Source organism: Zootermopsis nevadensis, unplaced genomic scaffold (assembly GCF_977971745.1).
Source record: "Zootermopsis nevadensis isolate Lab colony 2312 unplaced genomic scaffold, Znev_1.0 Znev_ptg000013l, whole genome shotgun sequence".
NCBI classification, from domain to species: domain Eukaryota; kingdom Metazoa; phylum Arthropoda; class Insecta; order Blattodea; family Termopsidae; genus Zootermopsis; species Zootermopsis nevadensis.
Genome location: NW_028259145.1, coordinates 2,286,998 through 2,313,039, shown reverse-complemented (window position 1 = coordinate 2,313,039; position 26,042 = coordinate 2,286,998). Strand labels below are relative to the sequence as shown.

General features: G+C 38.9%; 1 long non-coding RNA gene across 1 annotated transcript in view; it reads right to left on the bottom strand.

The window, feature by feature from the left end:
- Positions 1 to 23,462, bottom strand: part of LOC147873835 (uncharacterized) — a 113,014-nt gene extending 89,552 nt beyond the window's left edge. Inside the window, exon 1 of the long non-coding RNA XR_015535033.1 lies at positions 23,185 to 23,462. This is a non-coding gene — a long non-coding RNA (uncharacterized LOC147873835). The remainder of the gene's footprint in view (positions 1 to 23,184) is intronic.
- Between the last annotated feature and the right edge of the window lie 2,580 nt (positions 23,463 to 26,042).

Below are 26,042 nucleotides of genomic sequence, written 5' to 3'. Positions count from 1 at the left end.
TCGGTATGTAGTAAATATAATTCCTGTTCATGTTATATTTATATAATTCATTTAATATTTGCAATTCCAGTCCGTACCGCAAAGAAAACAACACGTTTCCATCACAAACATCAATTGGTTAACGCTATTTTGGTTAATAATATGTATATATTGTTTAAATCTTGTCCGTCTAATCACAATAAATTCTTATTAAACATTAAAATATTACATTAATTAATATTTAAAATATTTAAAATATTAAATGATGTTCTTTATCGAAATATTCGATTTACATTACAATATTTCGATAAAGAACATCATTTAATATTTTAAATATTTTAAATGTTAATTAATGTAATATTTTAATATTTAATAAGAATTTATTGTGATTAGACGGACAAGATTTAAACAATATATATATTTATTATATCACAATATGACGCAACTTTACCATCTAATAATATGTGTTTACGCTGAGAATCACACAGAACACTAAAATATCCTTGGTTCCTTCATGGGTAAAGTACTGAATTTTTAATTGGCCTGTATATATACCAAAGATTGTGCTTTAAAGCCCGCCACCGGCCACGATCCTCAGCCAACTCCATCCATTTTCCAATCCTCACAGCTCACCTCCCTAAAATCCATATTGGTGTTATCCTTCCATCTCCTTCTTGGTCTGACCAGTGGACGTTTTACAGAAATATTCCCTATCAAAATCCTGTATGCACCCTTTAGCTTTCTAACCCCCCCCCCCTTGCGTGTTACATGTCCAGCCGATCGGAGCCTCCTAGAGTTCACTATCCTCACTGTTCCTGGTGACCCGTACAATTCACGCACCCCCTCACTATGAAGTATTCTAAATTCCCCACTTATTTTATTCGTTATTGGTCAAAATATCCTCCTGACAGCTTTTCATCGAAACAAATCTTGTTGGTATCTACATTTCTGCGAGACAGGAAAATTTTTAAACAATTTATAATTAGTAATAATAATAGCAGCAATATATAGGCCTTTGAAAATAAAAGTCTTAAGTCGATCAGCAGATTAATGTGGTAGAGATCCGAACTCAGAGACTCCCAAATTACGTGGCAAATGAGAACGTTTTGATTCGACGAAATTAATTTCAATGCCACTGTGCACAAAAGTGATCAAGGCCCCTAGTAAATCGATAGAAGCAAGCCACAACTCCGGGCAGACATCCACTCCACAGGCATACCATTCGTTCTCAGTCTGGGGACCGCACTTCACTGATGACACATTAATTCGCTGGTTATTAAAGTTGCTGTTTTAACTTCAGAGATTGCACACTCAAATGACATTGGAATATGATAGTAAAGAATGATAACGAAGAAAATATTCGATAAATGTAGCCAGGACAACCGATAATCTCGTCTATTTATAGAGGTGGTCTAGCGGTTAGAACGCTGGCCTTGTAATCCTGGGGTCTCGGGTTCGATTCCCGGCGTTGCCCGAATTTATAACTTGTGTTGGGCAAGGCCGTGGTCTAGGCAACACGGAGTTTTCCTCCGTGGCATCCCAACAATTACTCCATTCACACACAGAAGAAGGCAATGGCAAACCACTTCTGGATCATCTGCCAAGAACGTATATGAACAGGTCCCAGTCCGAGAAAAGGATGGAAGGATCCTGTTCATATGGACCTGTCGTCAGACAGAACACTAAATAATAATAAGATGAGGTGGTCTAGCGGTTAGAACGCTGGCCTTGTAATCCTGGGGTCTCGGGTTCGAATTTATAACTTGTGTTGGGCAAGGCCGTGGTCTAGGCAACACGGAGTTTTCCTCCGTGGCATCCCAACAATTACTCCATTCACACACAGAAGAAGGCAATGGCAAACCACTTCTGGATCATCTGCCAAGAACGTATATGAACAGGTCCCAGTCCGAGAAAAGGATGGAAGGATCCTGTTCATATGGACCTGTCGTCAGACAGAACACTAAATAATAATAAGATGAGGTGGTCTAGCGGTTAGAACGCTGGCCTTGTAATCCTGGGGTCTCGGGTTCGAATTTATAACTTGTGTTGGGCAAGGCCGTGGTCTAGGCAACACGGAGTTTTCCTCCGTGGCATCCCAACAATTACTCCATTCACACACAGAAGAAGGCAATGGCAAACCACTTCTTGATCATCTGCCAAGAACGTATATGAACAGGTCCCAGTCCGTTAGTTTTCTTAGTATCAATTGGCGTAACATGGATGATTGTCAGCGGTCAATTAAGAAAAACACGGAAACAAAAGTGGTTCAGCTTTTAGCCTGAGGTACTAAGATGAATTACATGTTCAGTACAGCCTGAATTTTCGGTTAGAATCTTAACCGGAACTGTCGACCACAAAACAGGGGTGCCAACATCTACAACGCAACGTTCGGTTTGTTTAATTCAAAACAGTTAAAAAGCCATGTGTATTAAAGACGTCACCTTTAAAATATTCATAAATTGTTCGAGTATTTTCTTTTATAAATTTTTCATTAATTAAAAAAATATATTACAAAAACGTGAGTAATTAAGAAGAGTTTAGGAAGATCTCTACAAGATACAGGTCACAGACACTGAACTTGAAGGGGACCGAATGGTCAAGGAAGGTACAGATTTATCGGCTTGACCTCCCCTTGTCCACTAATACCAGGCTCCTAACGTGGATAGGATTATACATAAAGCCGCAGATTCCCTCAACCATCCATCGCAATCTTGATTATCGTCATATAATCTGTAGAAAAGTGAAAAATTCGTCCTCTGTGTGGTCCATTCTAAATGCGAGCCAGCAAGGACCAGAGCTAGCAGAGACCATACCCGACGAAGGAACACGAATCTCACTTAAATGCCGAACGTACCGGTACGTCGTCTCAGTTAGAAGAGTTAAATGTAGTGTTTCTCAATATTTTCCCACCTATTCCCCTCTCTCTCTCCTTTCACGTGTTTCAAAGAGTCTTTTATAACAGTAAATTAATAAAATGTTACGTTTTATTACCAAGTGTCATAGTTGAGTGGAGAGGACAATGTTTCAAATTTTACAAGACCCGGGTTTAGATCTCTGCTAAGATACCTTCTAGTCCGGATGTTTCTAGTGCTTTCTATGAGTCCCTTCAAGCACGGCCACTTCCTTCCGTATCCTTACCGTTCATGCGTTAAAAGTAACTTAAATCCAAAAACGAAGTCTCAAAACCTCTTTTATCTGTAAAAATATCTCAACTAAATATATATTTAGGCCAAGCTTTTTGAAATGGTAACACGAAATAATATATCAAATTATAAAACAATTATCCTTAAATTGAATAAAAATTTCCTTGGATATTATCCATCGTCTAGTAAATATAAAACGTAAAAAACGACGTTTCGGAGATGGGACTCTATCTCCGTCTTCAGGTTCCTACACAGTTGGGCCCACTAGATAGAGCTAATCCGTATCTCCGGACCAATTAGCTCTATCTAGTGGGCCCAACTGTGTAGGAACTTTAAGACGGAGATAGAGTCCCATCTCCGAAACGTCGTTTTAAGTTTTATATTTACTAGACGATGGATAATATCCAAGAAAATTTTTATTCAATTGACTCTTCACCATCGTCAAGAAGTTTTAAATTATCCTTAAACTTATGCACTCGAAAAACCGTCCATAAAAAACCCCCAAGAATTAACGTCATGAAACAGAATTCTTCAAATGCCAACATTTCCCCCGATTTTCAAGAAATTTCCCCTCTTTTCACAGTGCCAATTGGTCTATTACCAGTTCGCTAATGGATGCTAAAACAGTTCGACGCCCTATTACTTTGAGATACATTTTAATATTAGTCTACCAGTGGGAAATTTAACTGAGAATGATTTCATCTTTTGTCGTATTTCTGCATTTTCTGTATATCTTTCGTAATTTTACCTCGTTTTGAGGTAATTCCAGAAACTGTCTAATGGTAACAGAATTTTTTTTGGACTGGACAATTCTTTTCTCGGCGTAGGCCAACATTTCGAAAACCGCCCAAAAAATTTTTAAGGTTAAGTTTCGTTTAACCTCTCATCTCCTTATGCTATGTGCTATGCTCATTATGAATTTAAAGGATAGTTCCTGATATGCTCACTTCAGCTTGTCAGCTCGTTAGTTATCTGTGAACGGGTTTCCGAGTTTGCAACGACAGTTCGGCCGACAGGTGTCAGATACGTCGTTCTAGACCGTGACGTAGCGGAGAGCCCAGACGTGCGTGAATGTGACGTATGGCTCCAAATGAATTTAATTGGAAAAAAACAAAATGACTTCCTAAACAATCCGCGGTTACTGCTCTCTGTTACATAATAGGCATCACCTGTTGATGTTTTAATAACGTCATATGAATGTACTATCACTAACAGCTGTTGTAGTAACATATACATTGTGTGTAGTCATTCATTGAATGTACATACGACTCGCATACGTAAAAGAGAACAATATTATTGAAAGGAAAGTAGGCGGGGAGGTTATCGCCTGTATAATATAAATTATTGATCAGATTTACTGTGTCTTTCAATCGTAGAACAATACAGAGTATGGTAATTGTAAAAACGCTTTAATTCGTGATCTCCTTGTACATTAAACCCAGTCAAAAATATCAATATTTAATATCCACACATAACCTAGTTTTCTGCACGTATAAATCTCTTCCCATGTCATCCTTACTGGTGTCTCGGGTTCGATTCCCGGCGGTGCCCGACTTTATAACTTGTGTTGGGCAAGGCCGTGGTCTAGGCAACACGGAGTTTTCCTCCGTGGCATCCCAACAATTACTCCATTCACACACAGAAGAAGGCAATGGCAAACCACTTCTGGATCATCTGCCAAGAACGTATATGAACAGGTCCCAGTCCGAGAAAAGGATGGAAGGATCCTGTTCATATGGACCTGTCGTCAAACAGAACACTAAATAATAATAATAAGCCTTTAACTCCATACTTCAAGCGGAAAATCGTTAAGAATATTTAAAAATCAAAATTGACTTCGGCAGTGAACATTTCCGCAATCATTCGAAATTATTAAAGTGTAACAGTATTTGGAGAATCCTTCGGAACTCTAAAATTGGTACGTGAGATCGTGAAAAAAATACTTCCGTGGACGATGGTAGATTTATTTTCACTTGTATATCTAATTACGCGATGCAGATGTACAATAAGGTCACGCTGAAGGCATGTTTCAGCCCACCGTTACCTTCCCCAGTCACGTGACGCATGACGTAATCATGCGAAATATCACGTTTCTTTTTTTATCGGCCTGAGGCATGCTGGGAGCCCATGGTCGCCAACCACGTCTCGCAATAGGACTGTATACGAAATAAAACTCGAGCCCGGTTGTTGAATCGACCTGTTGATTCTATAAGACGCAAATCACGTCGTGAAAGAAAGCATTTCATTCTATTTTATATTTTTTTTTTAAAATCTTTACTCAATATCAAGATAGTAACGTGGTTTTATGCCTGATAATCAGACTATAAATACATACAGTGGACACGAAGGTAAATAAATTTAAAAAATTTCCCATTAAAGCCTGAAACTAAATTTAAATAATAAATATATATTAAATCTTGTCCGTCTAATCACAATAAAATTCTTATTAAATATTAAAATATTACAATAATTAAAATTTAAAATATTTAAAATATCAAATGATGTTCTTTATCGAAATATTCGATTTACATTAGACCATCATTTTTCAAATGTAAATCGAATATTTCGATAAAGAACATCATTTAATATTTTAAATGTTAATTATTATAATATTTTAATATTTAATAAGAATTTTATTGTGATTAGACGGACAAGATTTAATATATACTTATTATATCACAATATGACGCAACTTTACCATATCTTAAATAATAAATTTAAATCTGTGACTGAGGAAATTGTTTCCTGACAGTAATTTCACGTGCTGCTAGTAGGCTCTTACATTTGTTAAGAATGTGTCAGTAAGCTTGTCGTAAAACTAGGAAAGATCTAGAAAGAAGTCACTTGGAAGATCTATGCGTAATATTAAAATTTATCTGAACGTAACACGTCTTGAAGTAAGGCCTGGTTTCAAGTATCTCGTGAGTTGTTGTGAAGGACACGTAATGAACCCTCGTGTTCCATGAAAGTCGGAGAATGTCTTGACTCGTTGAACAACCGTGAGATTCTCAAGGACACTCCACCAGGTAGTTTAGTTACTGGAATGTAGCCAAGAGTCTTTAGACAATAACGTAGAGTTTACGGTATGTTGCTTGTTACTCAAGTTCAGTTTTTAAGTTTGGGTTCATTTTGTTTAATGTATTAACAGCGGATAACTGAAGAAGTTGAGTCGACTTTAAAACCACTAAACCATCACGAAAATGAGGACAAAGATGGTTTTCTAAACGTCGGTAGAGTTTAACCAAATGATGCGACTGCTGACCTAAGAAGACTTTGTTGACAATCTGCAATGTTTTCAGCCCTGATCAGAGATACTCTGGTGTCGTAACGCATAGCGCGTCCTGGGTCTATAGCAGTGTTCCTCAACCTATGGTACGCGAACTACGTAAGAAAATCAAAAGTTAATATTAACATAAATAACAGTTTTCTCTCAACGAATTTGGTTTGTGGTACATTTAATGTGTTAAATTAGAATTAGTGGTACGCAAGGTTGAGAATCCCTGGTCTATAGCAGTGTTATTCAACCTGGGGTACGCGTACCCCCGGGGGTACGTGAAATTTAAAAAAAAATATGATAAACACTGAATAATCAGTAATGTAATTTATTTAATTTATTTTAGATGTAGATTATATACTACGTATAACTTGAATTATACACCAACAATTTTGGGGGGTACAAAGTTGAAGAGAAATTATATCTGGGGGTATTATTATATATTTTATTTAGTGTTCTGTGTGACGACAGGTCCATATGAACAGGATCCTTCCATCCTTTTCTCGGACTGGGACCTGTTCATATACGTTCTTGGCAGATGATCCAGAAGTGGTTTGCCATTGCCTTCTTCTGTGTGTGAATGGAGTAATTGTTGGGATGCCACGGAGGAAAACTCCGTGTTGCCTAGACCACGGCCTTGCCCAACACAAGTTATAAATTCGGGCACCGCCGGGAATCGAACCCGAACAAAAAAGGTTGATGACCCCTGGTCTATACGATTACATCGGGTGTTTATTTCCTTTTGCTAAATTGTCATTAAGTAAGATGTGTACGGTAATATGCTTCTGTAAGCATTGTATTGTGGTCCTTAAAGGTCGTGATCGGAAGGACCATTCTTTTATCGGCATCCCAGCGGGGATTTGCTGTCAAGAAAGATTTGGTGAGGAGGGGAAGGAGATAATAGAATATGAGGAAGGAGAGTGGTAAGAGAGATGAAAAAAGGTAGGAGATATAGTAAAATGAATGAATGAATGGTTGTATGAATGAAAGGACCATTCAAAGAGAAATCCCGCGGGCAAATGGTCCTTATACCATAAGTTAGCCATTAAGGATGATCCTGGCTCGATAAAGCACAGATTAGCTTAGCCACACCACAGGGAAAATTCGTGAGGGAGTGTTGGCATGACTACAAATAAGAAACCGCAAAACATCTTCTCTTTATTGCGTGTGGCGGTCTAGGATACAGTGTGTTTGGAAACTGATTCATCAAAATGTTACGCGTTGCTAGGAAAATACGTATCTAAGGACGAGTTCTCCCGTTGTGAAATCCTGAGTACATCAAGGAAGATGAGAGAGAGAGAGTTGTCCGGTAGAAGTTCACCGACGTTTCAGAGGTACCGCCATAATCATGGCGACAAGAAGTACAATGACGTAGGCAGCAAACATTGCTGAAACGTCAGAAAACATCTACCGGGCTACACGGCCCTGCAAACCAGAATACAGCCATCTTCAAATTTCCCCGCCGTGAGAAACTCAAATCTAACTCATTTTTTTTAATTTTTCAGTTCCAGAATTCGTTCGAAGAATGAGAAATAGCGTTGATGCGAGATCTCGTTCCAGGCTGGAAACATAACATTCCATTGCTGCTATACTGAACTCGGTCCGAGTATTCAGGTCTTGTGCGTGTTTTAAGGGGCACGTAAGGTCTATATGACGTGTTGTACACATTTTGAACCAAAGACAGGACTCGTTCATCAACATGTTTACATTCTCTTTTGGCTAAAGGTCGATTCCATGCATACGTGACATCGGACCAGCGGTACGACCTTGAGAAGTCCTTCGTGAATCTCTCGTCCTACACAGCGAGAAAAGTCGATTCATACGAACTCCTCAGTAACTCACACACAAACGCCAAACCACCTGCGTTTTCATATTTCCTAGTTCATTGATGAAAACGCATATAACTGTTTGTATGATGTGTCGTCAACACTGACGAGGCGTGGAATTCGTAGGCCATTTCGTTCAGAAACACTATAATCGATTTATTTATAACTTCTCGTACAGAATCTAGAAATGTTATCTTTCATTTGCCTGCATCTCTGCAATCATCGTAAAATTTTGAGAGTTTAAGTCACACATGACAATTACGATGATCCCTTGCCACGACGGGAGCGCTAGGTCACGCATAGACACGCTCTGTCACGCTTGAACACGCGTGATCCCCATGTCACGTTTCGGCAAGTATAATTTATGTTACGTACGGTACGGTTATTTTTGACAATATTGAAGATACGTAAAAGTAACTACTAGTTAGGTTAGCATGTGCTGGGTTACGTTAGCTTAGGTTAGGTTGGGTTAGGTTAGGTTAGGTTAGGTTAGGTTAGGTTAGGTTAGGTTAGGTTAGGTTAGGTTAGGCTTGTGTATTTTGTTACGTTTGGTATTGTTTTGAAAATTTTTGTGACGATTCGACACTTACGGCCACAATTCGTCACGCCGTTACAGTACGTCACGACCAGTCACGCTTTGTCACGCTTTGTCACGCATGGTCACGCTTTGCATTATTCGTCATCTGCCGACACTTCTGGACACATATCGTCAAGTCTTTACAGTAAATTACGGTTGGTCACGCTTTGTCACGCCTAGTCACGCATGGTCACGCTTTGTAAATCTTCGTCGTATTTCGACACTTATGATGATCCCTTGTCACGACGGGAGCGCTAGGTCACGCATAGACACGCTCTGTCACGCTTGAGCACGCCTGATCCCCATGTCACGTTTCGGCACGTCTAACTTATGTTACGTATGGTACGGTTATTTTTGACAACATTGAAAATACGTTAGATGTAACTAGTAGTTAGGTTAGCATGTGCTGGGTTACGTTAGCTTAGGTCGGCTTGGGTTAGGTTAGGTTAGGTTAGGTTAGGTTAGGTTAGGTTGGGTTAGGTTAGGTTAGGTTAGGTTAGGTTAGGTTAGGTTAGGTTAGGTTATGTTAGGTTAGGTTTGTGTATTTTGTTACGTTTGGTATTGTTTTGAAAATTTTTGTGACGATTCGACACTTATGGCCACAATTCGTCACGCCGTTACAGTACGTCACGACCAGTCACGCTTTGTCACGCCTTGTTTAAATTTCTCATTTTTCCAATCTACTGGCCACATTTCGTTACGCCTTAACAGTAAATCACGCATACTCACGCTTAGTCACGCTTTGTCACGCATAATCACGCTTTGTCACGCATGATCACGCTTTGTATAATTCGTCAACTTCCGACACTTCTGGCCACATCTCGTCACGCCCTTACAGTAAATCACGCATAGTCACGCTTAGTCACGCTTTGTCACGCATGGTCACGCTTTTCATTATTCGTCATCTGCCGACACTTCTGGACACATATCGTCAAGTCTTTACAGTAAATTACGGCTGGTCACGCTTTGTCACGCTTAGTCACGCATGGTCACGCTTTGTAAATCTTCGTCATATTACGACACTTATGATGATCCCTTGTCACGACGGGAGCGCTAGGTCACCCATAGACACGCTCTGTCACGCTTGAGCACGCGTGATCCCCATGTCACGTTTCGGCAAGTATAATTTATGTAACGTACGGTACGGTTATTTTTGACAATATTAAAAATACGTAAAAGTAACTACTAGTTAGGTTAGCATGTGCTGGGTTACGTTAGCTTAGGTTAGGTTGGGTTGGGTTGGGTTAGGTTAGGTTAGGTTAGGTTAGGTTAGGTTAGGTTAGGTTAGGTTAGGTTAGGTTAGGTTAGGATAGGTTAGGTTAGGTTAGGTTAGGTTAGGTTAGGTTTCTGTATTTTGTTACGTTTGGTATTGTTTTGAAAATTTTTGTGACGATTCGACACTTATGGCCACAATTCGTCACGCCGTTACAGTACGTCACGACCAGTCACGCTTTGTCACGCATAGTCACGCCTTGTTTAAATTTCTCATTTTTCCAATCTACTGGCCACATTTCGTCACGCCTTAACAGTAAATCACGCATAGTCACGCTTAGTTACGCTTTGTCACGCATGATCACGCTTTGTCACGCATGATCACGCTTTGTATAATTCGTCAACTTCCGACACTTCTGGCCACATCTCGTCACGCCTTTACAGTAAATCACGCATAGTCACGCTTAGTCACGCTTTGTCACGCATGGTCACGCTTTTCATTATTCGTCATCTGCCGACACTTCTGGACACATATCGTCAAGTCTTTACAGTAAATTACGGCTGGTCACGCTTTGTCACGCTTAGTCACGCATGGTCACGCTTTGTAAATCTTCGTCATATTACGACACTTATGATGATCCCTTGTCACGACGGGAGCGCTAAGTCACGCATAGACACGCTCTGTCACGCTTGAGCACGCGTGATCCCCATGTCACGTTTCGGCAAGTATAATTTATGTTACGTACGGTACGGTTATTTTTGACAATATTAAAAATACGTAAAAGTAACTACTAGTTAGGTTAGCATGTGCTGGGTTACGTTAGCTTAGGTTAGGTTGGGTTGGGTTGGGTTAGGTTAGGTTAGGTTAGGTTAGGTTAGGTTAGGTTAGGATAGGTTAGGTTAGGTTAGGTTAGGTTTCTGTATTTTGTTACGTTTGGTATTGTTTTGAAAATTTTTGTGACGATTCGACACTTATGGCCACAATTCGTCACGCCGTTACAGTACGTCACGACCAGTCACGCTTTGTCACGCATAGTCACGCCTTGTTTAAATTTGTCATTTTTCCAATCTACTGGCCACATTTCGTTACGCCTTAACAGTAAATCACGCATAGTCACGCTTTGTCACGCATGATCACGCTTTGTCACGCATGATCACGCTTTGTATAATTCGTCAACTTCCGACACTTCTGGCCACATCTCGTCACGCCTTTACAGTAAATCACGCATAGTCACGCTTAGTCACGCTTTGTCACGCATGGTCACGCTTTGCATTATTCGTCATCTGCCGACACTTCTGGACACATATCGTCAAGTCTTTACAGTAAATTACGGTTGGTCACGCTTTGTCACGCTTAGTCACGCATGGTCACGCTTTGTAAATCTTCGTCATATTACGACACTTATGATGATCCCTTGTCACGACGGGAGCGCTAGGTCACGCATAGACACGCTCTGTCACGCTTGAGCACGCGTGATCCCCATGTCACGTTTCGGAACATCTAACTTATGTTACGTACGGTACGGTTATTTTTGACAATATTGAAAATACGTAAAAGTAACTAGTAGTTAGATCAGCATGTGCTGGGTTACGTTAGCTTAGGTTAGGTTGGGTTGGGTTGGGTTAGGTTAGGTTAGGTTAGGTTAGGTTAGGTTAGGTTAGGTTAGGTTAGGATAGGTTAGGTTAGGTTAGGTTAGGTTAGGTTTCTGTATTTTGTTACGTTTGGTATTGTTTTGAAAATTTTTGTGACGATTCGACTCTTATGGCCACAATTCGTCACGCCGTTACAGTGCGTCACGACCAGTCACGCTTTGTCACGCTTTGTCACGCATGGTCACGCCTTGTTTAAATTTCTCATTTTTCCAATCTACTGGCCACATTTCGTTACGCCTTAACAGTAAATCACGCATAGTCACGCTTTGTCACGCATGATCACGCTTTTCATTATTCGTCATCTGCCGACACTTCTGGACACATATCGTCAAGTCTTTACAGTAAATTACGGCTGGTCACGCTTTGTCACGCTTAGTCACGCATGGTCACGCTTTTCATTATTCGTCATCTGCCGACACTTCTGGACACATATCGTCAAGTCTTTACAGTAAATTACGGTTGGTCACGCTTTGTCACGCTTAGTCACGCATGGTCACGCTTTGTAAATCTTCGTCATATTACGACACTTATGATGATCCCTTGTCACGACGGGAGCGCTAGGTCACGCATAGACATGCTCTGTCACGCTTGAGCACGCGTGATCCCCATGTCACGTTTCGGAACGTCTAACTTATGTTACGTACGGTACGGTTATTTTTGACAACATTGCAATACGTTAGATGTAACTAGTAGTTAGGTTAGCATGTGCTGGGTTACGTTAGCTTAGGTTAGGTTGGGTTGGGTTGGGTTAGGTTAGGTTAGGTTAGGTTAGGTTAGGTTAGGTTTGTGTATTTTGTTACGTTTGGTATTGTTTTGAAAATTTTTGTGACGATTCGACACTTATGGCCACAATTCGTCACGCCGTTACAGTACGTCACGACCAGTCACGCTTTGTCACGCATAGTCACGCCTTGTTTAAATTTCTCATTTTTCCAATCTACTGGCCACATTTCGTTACGCCTTAACAGTAAATCACGCATAGTCACGCTTAGTCACGCTTTGTCACGCATGATCACGCTTTGTCACGCATGATCACGCTTTGTATAATTCGTCAACTTCCGACACTTCTGGCCACATCTCGTCACGCCCTTACAGTAAATCACGCATAGTCACGCTTAGTCACGCTTTGTCACGCATGGTCACGCTTTGCATTATTCGTCATCTGCCGACACTTCTGGACACATATCGTCAAGTCTTTACAGTAAATTACGGCTGGTCACGCTTTGTCACGCTTAGTCACGCATGGTCACGCTTTGTAAATCTTCGTCATATTACGACACTTATGATGATCCCTTGTCACGACGGGAGCGCTAGGTCACGCATAGACACGCTCTGTCACGCTTGAGCACGCGTGATCCCCATGTCACGTTTCGGCAAGTATAATTTATGTTACGTATGGTACGGTTATTTTTGACAACATTGAAAATACGTAAAAGTAACTACTAGTTAGGTTAGCATGTGCTGGGTTACGTTAGCTTAGGTTAGGTTGGGTTGGGTTAGGTTAGGTTAGGTTAGGTTAGGTTAGGTTGGTCTGGTCTGGTCTGGCGTATGGATTAGTAACGAAGCAATCCGTTGTTGCAGCCTAAACAGCGATCACATATCCATAAAAATGATCTGTTATCAAACTACTCTCCATGTCAGTCCATCAAAAACACCTAAGTAAATATATTCCAGAACTTAAACATTAATATCGCACATTACAAATGCTATAAAGCTTGAAGGAACTAGAATTTTGGTCAATATTAAGAAATGCACGATACCACAATTTTAAATTCGATCAGTTTTATAGAATTCGGTTTATATACCAGGCGTTTTTCCTCAATGAACCATTTCTGAAAAAATAGCTTTTCAATTCAACATAGTATTTGCGTTACCCACACAAAGCAGCCTGTGGATGGCACATTAATGCCGAAACATGCCGTTGTCCACACATTATAAATAATAGATGTTGTGTAAGGAATGGAAAAACAATAACATTTTAGAGTGCATTTCAAGTACGCCATAAAATCTCTGCATCTTAATGTTTCTCCTTACCTGTTCCCATGGTCTGCCACGGACAAGTCACCCCACCCTCATGAGTGTTTCACTCGTGTCTTAAGTATCCCAGAAAGCAAAATTGAGATATCCTAAAAAAGGCTCTTAACGTTCACACGAAGCATTCCACAAACCTAACGTAACCTAACCTAACCCAATCTAAGGTAACCTAACCAAACCTAACCTAATCTAAGGTAACCAAACCTAACCCAATCTAAGGTAACCTAACCAAACCTAACCTAATCTAAGGTAACCTAACATAATCTAAGGTAACCTAACCAAACCTAACCTAATCTAAGGTAACCAAACCTAACCCAATCTAAGGTAACCTAACCAAACCTAACCTAATCTAAGGTAACCAAACCTAACCTAATCTAAGGTAACCTAACATAATCTAAGGTAACCTAACCAAACCTAACCTAATCTAAGGTAACCAAACCTAACCTAATCTAAGGTAACCTAACATAATCTAAGGTAACCTAACCTAACGTAACCTAATCTAAGGTAACCTAACCAAACCTAACCTAATCTAAGGTAACCAAACCTAACCCAATCTAAGGTAACCAAACCTAACCTAATCTAAGGTAACCAAACCTAACCTAACCTAAGGTAACCAAACCTAACCTAATCTAAGGTAACCTGACACATTTTATTTTAGTGTCACTTGTCTACAGTTATGCATATAATTTTTTTTTGTGTTCGTAAAATCTTTAACATTATATACTAATACACACTTCATGAACTGTGTCATTCCTTAGCTCACAATACGTGAATTCACAAGTAAAATGAATCTTCTCTCCTTGCTTGTCTTTAGCAGAAACCCAGTTGTCCACCAAACACTACACTCGCGGCTAAATGGGGCACGTCCGAAAATAACGAATCACTAGCTAAACATTTGCACCGTGCATATGAAAAGCCTACACTTCATAAACAACATTAACACCACTAATGTTCGGTTTTTATACAAACTCCCACACAAAATGATTCATAAAGGTCTGCACTAATTGGAATTACAAAACAGTGTTCAAGGTTGCGTAGTATATTTGTAAGTGTGACTTCAAAGGCGTATAGTAAATATTAAACCCGTTTAAATAAACTGTAATATCTCGTAGCATTTGAGAGATTACATGAAGTGCACAAGACCTGCATTGCAAGTCTACGTCTATTAAAATCTCTCGCCAGATTATTTGCATACAAACATTTAGCTTCTTAAGTTTAGAATGAGAAAAAGTGCGTTACATCATCGTAATTAAGTCAAAATATCACAGCACGTTTTTAAAAATGTGTAATTCTGAAATAAAATAAACTCTACGATGTCTTTAACTCGTATATTGAATAATTAAAATTCAAAGAATACAGAATCGAATATGAAACGACTTTCATAATTACAAACACAAACCCAATCTATATTTTAATTTACGTACGTGCCGCAGAGATAATTTTTTTTGTAAGGTGCGATCGGAAAGTTACAAGACTGTGTCAATAGAGGGCGAACCGGATGTAGTACAAGCTTCTGCCGCTAGGGGGTGCGGCCTACATTCATAGTGAATCAGTGTGCCAGCCGGCATCATCGAATTAGCATTTGTTTCTTAGTTACGGGCGTTTTGGTAGTGCATTACACCGACCCTCCTGCGATTTCGGAATGGCGTGTGCATCAAATTTTGCCAAAGACTCGCCAAAACGGCTACGGAAACCTATGAAATGCTAAAGCAAGCATTTGGGGAGTCCGCACAAACTTTTGTGTGGCATTCACGTTTTAAAAATGGCCGAACCTCTGTCGATGATGACGAGCGTTCTGGACGACCATCTTCGAGCACAACGCCCGAAAATGTTACGAAGATTCACGAAGATCCACGTCGTACCATCAACGACTTGTGCGACATTGTTGGGATAGGCTATGGGACATGTCAGCTGATTCTAAAGGAAGAACTCTACATGCGACGCATCCTGTCTGAGGACCAGAAGCAGAATCGACTTCTCGTTTGTCAGGAGCTCAAAGATCTTGCAAGAACCGACCCCAACTTCCTTTCTAAGCTCCGTGTGACTTCTTCCTCTTCCCAAAGATGAAAATTCAGCTAAAGGGAATGAGATTTGAGACGATAGAAGAGATTCAGGCAGAATCGCAGATGGTGCTTGACAGGCTGACAAAGAAAGATTTCCAGGGATGCTTCCAGGCTTGGCAGCGGCGCTGGGATCGTTGTGTTCACTCCCAGGGGAACTACTTCGAGGGTGAGGGATGAATTTAATACCTGAGATAAGTGTACGGGTTTTTATACGCGCAGTCTTGAAACTTTCCGATCGCACCTCGTACGTGTCGGAAACATTAAGAAACTTTTCCACGTTTCTGAATACAAATATTATATTTAAAATACAAGTATAGGACTTTGTACACACATCCATTCACAAAGTTTTATAATAATATATCCCTCCCTCCTCTTAAATTCTGCAGAAAATTGAGCTGTTACTCGCTGTTAAGGAAGTTTCCATCCTTTGCGTAGGCAGGGTACAAGGCCGAACGAGAAGTATCTACGCGATTTGGATTCATAGCAGCACGTGTTATTGAAAACACAGTAACGGGACCTGAGGAAGAGAGGATGAGATATGGAGAGGGAGAAATGAGAGCGAATGAGAAGAGAGAAGACAGACAGACACAGAGCGTAACCAATTCCACAGTCGGTTCACAATTCCACTTAACAAACCGCTGTAAGGGAAGTTCTTAATACTTTACGCATTGTAAACACTTGGGATATATTCACTTAAATATTTCCGTGAAGTTAAGAGTATACGTACTATTCGGTCAGAAGTGAGGTTAAGAGTGTATATAATTAACTTCAGAATCTACGTATTAAGGCTAGGATGTCTTCAGAGTGATTTGTCAAAATGTGACACCCGAGACGAAATTTGTATACACTAATGTATTGAGATCCTTTAACATTTGATTTAAGAAATGGTTGTCTGATACACAAAGTTGTCGTTACGAAATAAAATTATTATTTTATTGAATTTTTATTTAAATACACTGTTTCAATTGCAGACTTTATACAGCATAAAATGAGGTTAAAATCGACATGAAAGATGAGTATGTATATAATGATTCTGTGGGAAAATTTTAACAGAAGAAGACATAGGATTGTGGGACACATTCTGATGCACCCAGGGTTGGTTAATTTGGTAATGGAAGGAACAGTTGAAGGGGGAGACAAAGATTGGAATATGTGACGTAGATTTTTGAGGATGTGGGCTGCGAAAAATACGTGGAAGTTTTTTTTTTTAAAGACTTACGCTAAGTAAATTGTGAACCGACCAATTCCATTGAGGGGGCACGCAGTCTCGTGTATTTTTAATCACCAACGCCAGCAGACGAAGGCGGGAGAATAGACAATTGCCACTGTGAAACGCCAAGTCGCGCGTTAAACTCGAGAATGGGAAATTGGATGCTCGCGACAGAGTTACCGTCTATTTTCCGACGTCATATTCAAAATTTGTCCGCGTATTCAAGAGCTACTTGTTATTACTTCATATTTCGCTGAGGGCAGATAGTCTGCCCGTCGATGAACGAGGATTAATTCTAAACGTGTGCACATCATTATTACAAACGTCAAGACCACAGACGTCTTGAATAGGTACATAAACTTATTATTATTAAACAATATCGATATTTTGCTTCCTAAGCCTGTCGATATTTTCTATCGATATTTTGTATCGATATTTTATATCGATATTTTACATCGATATTTTGTATCGATATTTTGTATCGATATTTTGTATCGATATTTGGTATCGATATTTTATATCGATATTCACGACTCGATATACAGGCTATTCGATATTCGTGTACAATATGGCCCTTAATCGATATATTTAATGGTAATATAGTTTTTAAATTTCCCAATTAGCAAAGTAATGTCACATAACATAATTTAAACTAAATTAATAAATGAGTAGTTTTGAACAATTTTCACCGTAAAGGCTTAATAATAAATGCTTTATTCTTTCATTTAACAACGTAAATTCCTTACCACTTGGATTTTGCTCGTAAATTAATATTTATATTTATTGAATAACATTAATTTATCAATCATATAAGTCGGTATATCAACCTAAGTACTGTACTGTACATTTCATATTGGTCTTCAATGTTATTATCGTTCTAATGGCCGTCAAAAATTGTTAAAAATGGAGGCTATTAAAGAATTTATGTGGTCTGCCTTCCTTCAAAGCTGTCAAAGACATTGCACTAATAATTCCATAAATCTATCGTAACTTTGATGTGTCGTGGTTTTCTCCAGTTCATCCAGGCAAATTCCGAGACAGCACATTTCATTAGGCCACGACCACTTCATTCCATATTCAGTTTGTCGTTAATAGAGCCTGAGTTACTGAAAACGTCATTAAATAAACCGCAAGGAACAGCAGATAATTCCATCGAGCCAAAAGATTTAAATGTTTCTCCACGCATAGTCGCAATTCCGTTAGGAGGCAGCCATTTGCAATTAGTATTCCAGTCACAACGCGTATACATCTTTACTATAATCGACCAGCAACAAGTCACACACTGTCCATCAGATGAGTCATGATTATCCATGTCAGAGAACAACCTTACTCTTTACATCTGTCTTCCTCTCTCTTCCCCGCAGCCTCGTGACGTGGATATAAAATCATTCCCGACCTTGCTCAATGTCGGATGCCACGTGGTAGTTGAATCTGTTTTGAAAAGCGTAACAACCCGGCTTAAAAGTCACTCAACTGAATAACAAAACACGCACGCATTTCCGCATAGCGCTTTGAATAATAAATAGATCCTATATCGCTTTTTATGATAATAAAAGCTGAGCAGTACCAACATCCAGAGAGTAAAATAACAGTAACCTAGGGCAAGATCATTTAGTTTCGTTCGTCCATTCATACATCCAAAACCCATTCATAGATGGGAGGCGTATCGTTTTTAATGTGAGAAACGTGTGTCAGTTTAGGTTATAAAGCCTATACGCGTCTGGTGCCAAGTTCCTCCTCTCCCCGCTGCTAGCCTCTGGCGCTGAATAATTACAGCGCAACTGGTGTGATAAATGGACAACTGACTCCTATAAAAAAAAAGTGACGAACACCGAGCGGAGGAAGACGAGATCACAATCTTGGACATCAAAAGAAGTTATTAGAACGAAGTTGTGCAAAGACTGACGTTGGTGTGTTTGCATATTTGTTTCTCGTGTAAATATTACGTAAGTTAGGAGAAGAGTTAAAGTACATTAATTGGAGATGTCTCTTTCATCTTGAAAGAAAACAGAGCAGCAAACGTGAATCATCCTGTGACAACTTTCAGTTCGTATTCCAATGCCTTTGTGCGCGTAACGCGATGTTTCCCAGAGATTTTTATATGCTATAAATTAAGTACCCTGACCCACTGGTGACCTTTTTGGAAGCCAACGTACCGAAAGAATTTCTTCTACAGGTGATTTTCGTGCTACTAACAACAGAAACAGAATCGATTTCCCTTAATATGGACGTCTTTATGTTCACGTCAGGTGGTGTGTCAGAAATCGTATTGCTGATAATTAATCTTGTCGGTAACCCTTAACTTCCGCCCAGCTTAAGGGTGTGAATTTATATCCGAATGAAAATTTGTGTTCATAAATACAACCAACGTTTACAAAGAAACACCCTGTATATATTTTCAAGGTCATTATTATATCCTGAATATGAATGCAGAACGTTCGTTGGAAATTATCTTATTCAATAAAAATATTACACGAAAGATAAATCTAGAAACTTGTTCTAGAGTTTCGTGAAAGGTAAGATAATTTTCTAATTCGTGATCTACATTTTTTTATTCAATAATACTTCAGTTATGAGGTTTAATACATCGGCTGGCCGCGGGTTGAGGGGTTAAGGGGTGATGTCAGACCCACCCCAGAACTGGACTGGAGTTCGATCGGACTTTCCTAGAGTTGCGCGGGCAAATACGATCACTGAGTCTACAATAGACACGGTGTCGAATCCCGGATGGCGCTCGAAGAACCGGGTTTTATTCAGCCCTTCCCAGTGATTGGAAATATCTAGAAACAGATCTAACGCTGCTCGTCTTAAATCTACAATCTTCTTTATTCTCATACCTTTTCTTCTCAATGTTATAAGTCGAGAAGAATGAGATGGGCTGGGCATGTAGCGCGCATGGATGGGACAAGAGGTGTGCACCGGGTATTGGTTGGGAAGCCTGAGGGGAAGAGACCTCTGGGGAGACCTAGACGTAGATGGGAGGATAATGTCAGGCGGAATCTATGGGAGATAGGAGTTGAAGGAGACTGGATTTTGTTGGCCCAGGACAGGGTCCGGTGGAGGGCTTTGGTTAATTCGGTGATGAACCTTCGGGTTACGTAAGCCATCTGGTTGGTTGGGTCCACTATTTGGGAAGCCTGAGGGGAAGAGACCTCTGGAGAGATCTAGACGTAGATGGGAGGATAATCTCAGGCGGAATCTATGGGAGATAGGAGTTGAAGGAGACTGGATTTTGTTGGCCAAGGACAGAGCTTTGGTTAATTCGGTGATGAACCTTCGGGTTACGTAAGCCATCTGGTTGGTTGGGTCCACTATTTGGGAAGCCTGAGGGGAAGAGACCTCTGGGGAGACCTAGACGTAGATGGGAGGATAATCTCAGGTTGGATCTATGGGAGATAGGAGTTGAAGGAGACTGGATTTTGTTGGCCCAGGACAGGGTCTGGTGGAGGGCTTTGGTTAATTCGGTGATGAACCTTCGGGTTCCGTAAGCCATCTGGTTGGTGTTCACACATGAAATAATTCTGTCTATGAGAAATCCAGATGCTTGCATCGGTAACTTTATACGATCACAAGGGGAGAATGGATTTCTAATTTTAAATTTTGTTTCGTTACGTCCGACATTTTATTCCCGTATTTATTTTCAGTTTCATCGTTTGCACAAAACACGCAAAATGAACGAACGGTGGGGATTTAATAACAACATTTACACATTCCACCATCTCTTGGTGTTGCCAAAGAGGACGGAGGCAGCCTCACACAGAACATCCTTATCTGTCTGGTATTCACGAATGCTTTCGTAATATTTGATAAGTTCTTGTAGAATGTGACTCACCAGGAACTGCGTTCTGCTTAGAGGAACACCCACATCTTTTGCGTCATTCAAGAAATGAAATAATTCGTAATATTTATGTTACGAAAGTTTCGGGTCACCCAAATTTTTCGGTGTACTCCGAAATCCTGTTCTTGGTGTTTGGAGGGGGGGATGTCCACGATCTGACTTTGGCCTAAGTAATCATAAATCCTGATAAAAGTTTCACGTGTTCCCTCATTACTTTCGGACAGACCGGCGGATTTTACCCAAATCATGGTCATTTCTCATTCGTTGTTTTATAAACCGATTCTTGGGTATTTTAATCGAGCTTTTAAACTGCACATTTTATTGGGGGTCAAATGGAAATGTTTGTGATTGGCGGTCCTCCAAGCCACATCTTCTAGTTCGACATTTGCCTGGAGAGACTGAGAGTAAACATAAAAAATCTCAATGCTCAAACGTCTGATGTGTCGAGATTCAAACTGGGTTCATCCGAATGCAAATCTAGAACTTGTAACTCATAATGTAACAAAACGAATACAAAATTATTCTAATCATTTACCAGTTTTAAGCCAGCGCGGAGCGCGTGGACGTATTAACGCGGATTGAATTCGCTGTCGCCGATAACAGTCTAGCTCTTATATTCAGAAGGTTTCCTATTCGATTCTCGGTCTGATGGACGGGTCGTGTGACTGAGGTTTCTTGGTTTTCTTAAATCCCTTCAAGAAAATTCTCTTATTCCTCGTTCAACGTCGTTTTAAATCAATCATTCATAATTTATCACATTTGACGATAAACCTGCCAATTTCTTTACAATTTACGAAACCGCCGTTAAACATGGCGAATTAAGAAAGGTGCTTGGGTCTGCAAGCGAGAAATTTAACTTCCTTTGCCCGAACGTCCAGCGTTGAGGTCACTACCTCGAGAGCTCTCTATTCGAATCTCAGTTAAGAGACAAATCCTAACGTCAGGAATACTGTGCCCAAAATATCTCCTTAACAGGAGGTTGGCGACATATTATGTACAGGATCCTTCCATCCTTTTCTCGGACTGGGACCTGTTCATATACGTTCTTGGCAGATGATCCAGAAGTGGTTTGCCATTGCCTTCTTCTGTGTGTGAATGGAGTAATTGTTGGGATGCCACGGAGGAAAACTCCGTGTTGCCTAGACCACGGCCTTGCCCAACACAAGTTATAAATTCGGGCACCGCCGGGAATCGAACCCGAGACCCCAGGATTACAAGGCCAGCGTTCTAACCGCTAGACCACCTCATCTTATTATTATTTAGTGTTCTGTCTGACGACAGGTCCATATGAACAGGATCCTTCCATCCTTTTCTCGGACTGGGACCTGTTCATATACGTTCTTGGCAGATGATCCAGAAGTGGTTTGCCATTGCCTTCTTCTGTGTGTGACTGGAGTAATTGTTGGGATGCCACGGAGGAAAACTCCGTGTTGCCTAGACCACGGCCTTGCCCAACACAAGTTATAAATTCGGGCACCGCCGGGAATCGAACTCGAGACCCCAGGATTACAAGGCCAGCGTTCTAACCGTTTCAAAATATCTGAGATACGTTAATAAAAGAGGGAAAGTTCAAACGGGGAGCCTTAAAGGCCCCCTCCAAGTGCAATATTAACGAACAATTTTGGGTTTGCGCAGTGTTAAAAAACACTAAGCGAGTTTAAAATATATTATTGTTCAGACAGACTTGCATCAATGATTTTATGTACCGTCTAGTGTGAATATTTTGCAGTAGGATCTGTTCAGTTGTTCTCTTGTTCAGTGGTTGTGTTGTCATGGAGAAGACACCAAGAACGAGGGAGTTTATGATTAAATTTATTGATATATATCGTATTTTTATAGTTTTTATGGCAAGTGAATTTATTATCTTTGTGTTCTCCTTTCAATGCCAAAAAGCCTCGAGTTTAAAATACTTTTCTGCTCAGACATTTTATGTGCTATTGTATTTGTTAATTTAGTATCTTCAAATGCTTGTCCAATAACCAAAAAAATCGTCTTTAGTTAGGTTAGGTTGGAATTACTCACGACAATATCTTCTCTTTTATAGGCGAAGCATGTATTTATGATAATTCAATTCAATTAATCTATTTAAGTGCTTCACAACAGCCAAGCACTAAACCAGAGTACACGATAAAATATAATAAATAATTAAATTCATTTCAATAATAATAAAAATAAAACATTACAAATACGAAAAAAATAAATGAAAATAAATATAATAATAATAATTCAATTATTGAATAAAATTTCACAAGTAAATGGGCTAAATACGATACCTAAATAATATAATTTAATTCAATAATACTAAATAAAAACATTAAACAATAATCATTATGAGCTTAAAGACTCGTGCATAAAAATCATTGGCGAATCATTACCTGTGTGTTTTTTTTGTGAAGGTCAGTGACGCCCCGAAATATCTTAGAGCAAATCTGAAGGTAACTTTCCCTCTGGTCAGACGCCATCATGACGTATAGTGGAGTTCACTTATACCTTCACCAGTTCTAGACCACGGTTTTATGATTATTTTAATTCTCGCCAGACAAATACACAAGCTGAATGTTAAAATGCCATGACTCACTATTACACGTTCATAAACAACTCTACAGTTCTACATAACTCAAGATAACCAAACTGACAAAGTTCCATTACAATGAACCAAGGACGAAGTCTACTGTCTGTTTATTAGCTCGACCGAATGTGACGATCCTGGTGGTAAGAACACAAAGCAGGGTAATAGAACAGTAAACACGCGCTTTGCGCCAAGGTCGGAGCATGGCTATGCTGTTTGCATTCAACTTGTTCCTTAAATTAAACCCTAGGTTTCCTACGGAGGTCTGGGATGGACCTCTTTGACTCCTGGCAAGTTCAAGGCCATGGTTACAGACACAGTTCTGTAAACTCTGCTATTGTACGGTTCAGAATAGGGCGGACTGCTTTCGATAAGTACAATTATTACTAAACATAACGTAGACGCAATAAATCATTTGATAATTTTAAATAATTTATATATGTTGGGATGGAAACAGAAGTTAAGTTCAAATTGACGTCAGGGGAAGATACGTTAGGGAAATGTTTGATGTCATTTCGATTCAACTACTGTTAATATTTAGTCCCTTTCGAAAACGCGAAACGTATTTTATACTTTTTGAGCCCAGTTACGTTACGTTGTGTTGCGCTTAAACTGATCCTTCTTATCGAGCACCAAAGGTATTACAGACCAGTTTTGAAATGATTTTTCTTAGTACGATGCGACAACAAACTTTATAAGTATTTGGAAACAAAGCCATAAACTCATTATTTATGAACATCTTACCACTTGAATAAACATTTTCTTAGATATTATCCATCGTCTAGTAAATAAAATATATATTTTATATATATTTAATAAAAATTTTCTTGGATATTATCCATCGTCTAGTAAATAAAATATATATTTTATATATATTTAATAAACATTTTCTTGGATATTATCCATCGTCTAATAAATAAAATATATATTTTATATATATTTAATAAACATTTTCTTGGCTATTATCCATCGTCTAGTAAATAAAATATATATTTTATATATATTTAATAAAAATTTTCTTGGATATTATCCATCGTCTAGTAAATAAAATATATATTTTATATATATTTAATAAACATTTTCTTTGATATTATCCATCGTCTAGTAAATAAAATATATATTTTATATATATTTAATAAACATTTTCTTTGATATTATCCATCGTCTAGTAAATAAAATATATATTTTATATATATTTAATAAAAAAATTCTTGGATATTATCCATCGTCTAGTAAATAAAATATATATTTTATATATTTAATAAACATTTTCTTTGATATTATCCATCGTCTAGTAAATAAAATATATATTTTATATATATTTAATAAACATTTTCTTGGATATTATCCATCGTCTAATAAATAAAATATATATTTTATATATATTTAATAAAAAAATTCTTGGATATTATCCATCGTCTAGTAAATACAATATATATTTTATATTTTATTTACTAGACGATGGATAATATCCAAGAAAATTTTTATTCAAATGACTCACCACCATCGTCAAGAACTTTTAGATTTGATCTTACAACTTCGTTCATCTTTATACGTAAGTCTATAACCTCTGCAGATGAAACTGTTGTCACATATAACGTAGTGTGGCTTTCATCAGCGGGGGGTAAAGATAACAGAAGCTTCAAGCTGAACAAATGCTTGTCTTTGAGCAGCGATATTTGAAAACACGTGAGTTTATTTGTATTTCAGGGTACTTGGGTTTACGACACGAGAAAATGAATAATATTTTATCTGTAAAACCAAGATCCAAGCTAGAATAAAATACTTTCCGAACCTGAAGACGAGTTACAATGTATTTGCGTTATTGGTTCTTCATTCTAAAGTTATTCGATGACGTAACATCGAGATTCTTGCACTGGTGACACTTTGTCGCAAGAAGTACTTCAGAAATTGTTTCGTGCTAAATTATTATGAAATTTTTCGCCTTACAAGGAATTAATAGACTATATAACATACGTTTTCACGGCGATCAGGTTAATGAGATTTTGGCGCCGTGTATACTCGTCAGTAAATACCAACGTTTTAGATAAACATACTGTCTGAAGTGATGACGCTTGGAAGTGAAGGTAATTTTATTTTTATAGAGTTGTAATAAGGGAAAGTAAATGTTCTTAAATTGGAACACATCCCGATATTATATAAATTTAACGACATACAAATAAAAATAATTTAAGAATCTACATTGTGATGGGCTTTATGTGTTGTGATTAGCTTTGCAAGAATATATTTAGGCCCATACGTTCAAAGAATCATAATCACTACAGTTTATTACGTAAATAAATTCGCAAAGAAAATATTTGGATATTTCACTTTGTAGAAGACAGAATAATGTTAAAGTGGACCGGTGTGGCTGGATTAATCTGGCTCAGGGTAGAAAGCAGTGGCAGGTTCTTGTAAACATTCAGGTTCTATAAAAATCTGAGGATTTTTTTAGGGTAAGTTTCTCAAGGACTCGACCGCATGGAGTTAGCTCAACAGTCGATCAAGTTTTCCTCGTCAGCTGTTTCCTCCTCTCTCTCTCTCTCTCTCTCTCTCTTGGAACAATACAGACTTTGTACATGTCCAAAGTTCAATCGTAAAACATATAACAACAACAAAGATGTTTGCATGTCAGTCACCTCTGTGAAGTCGGAAATGTGAGGA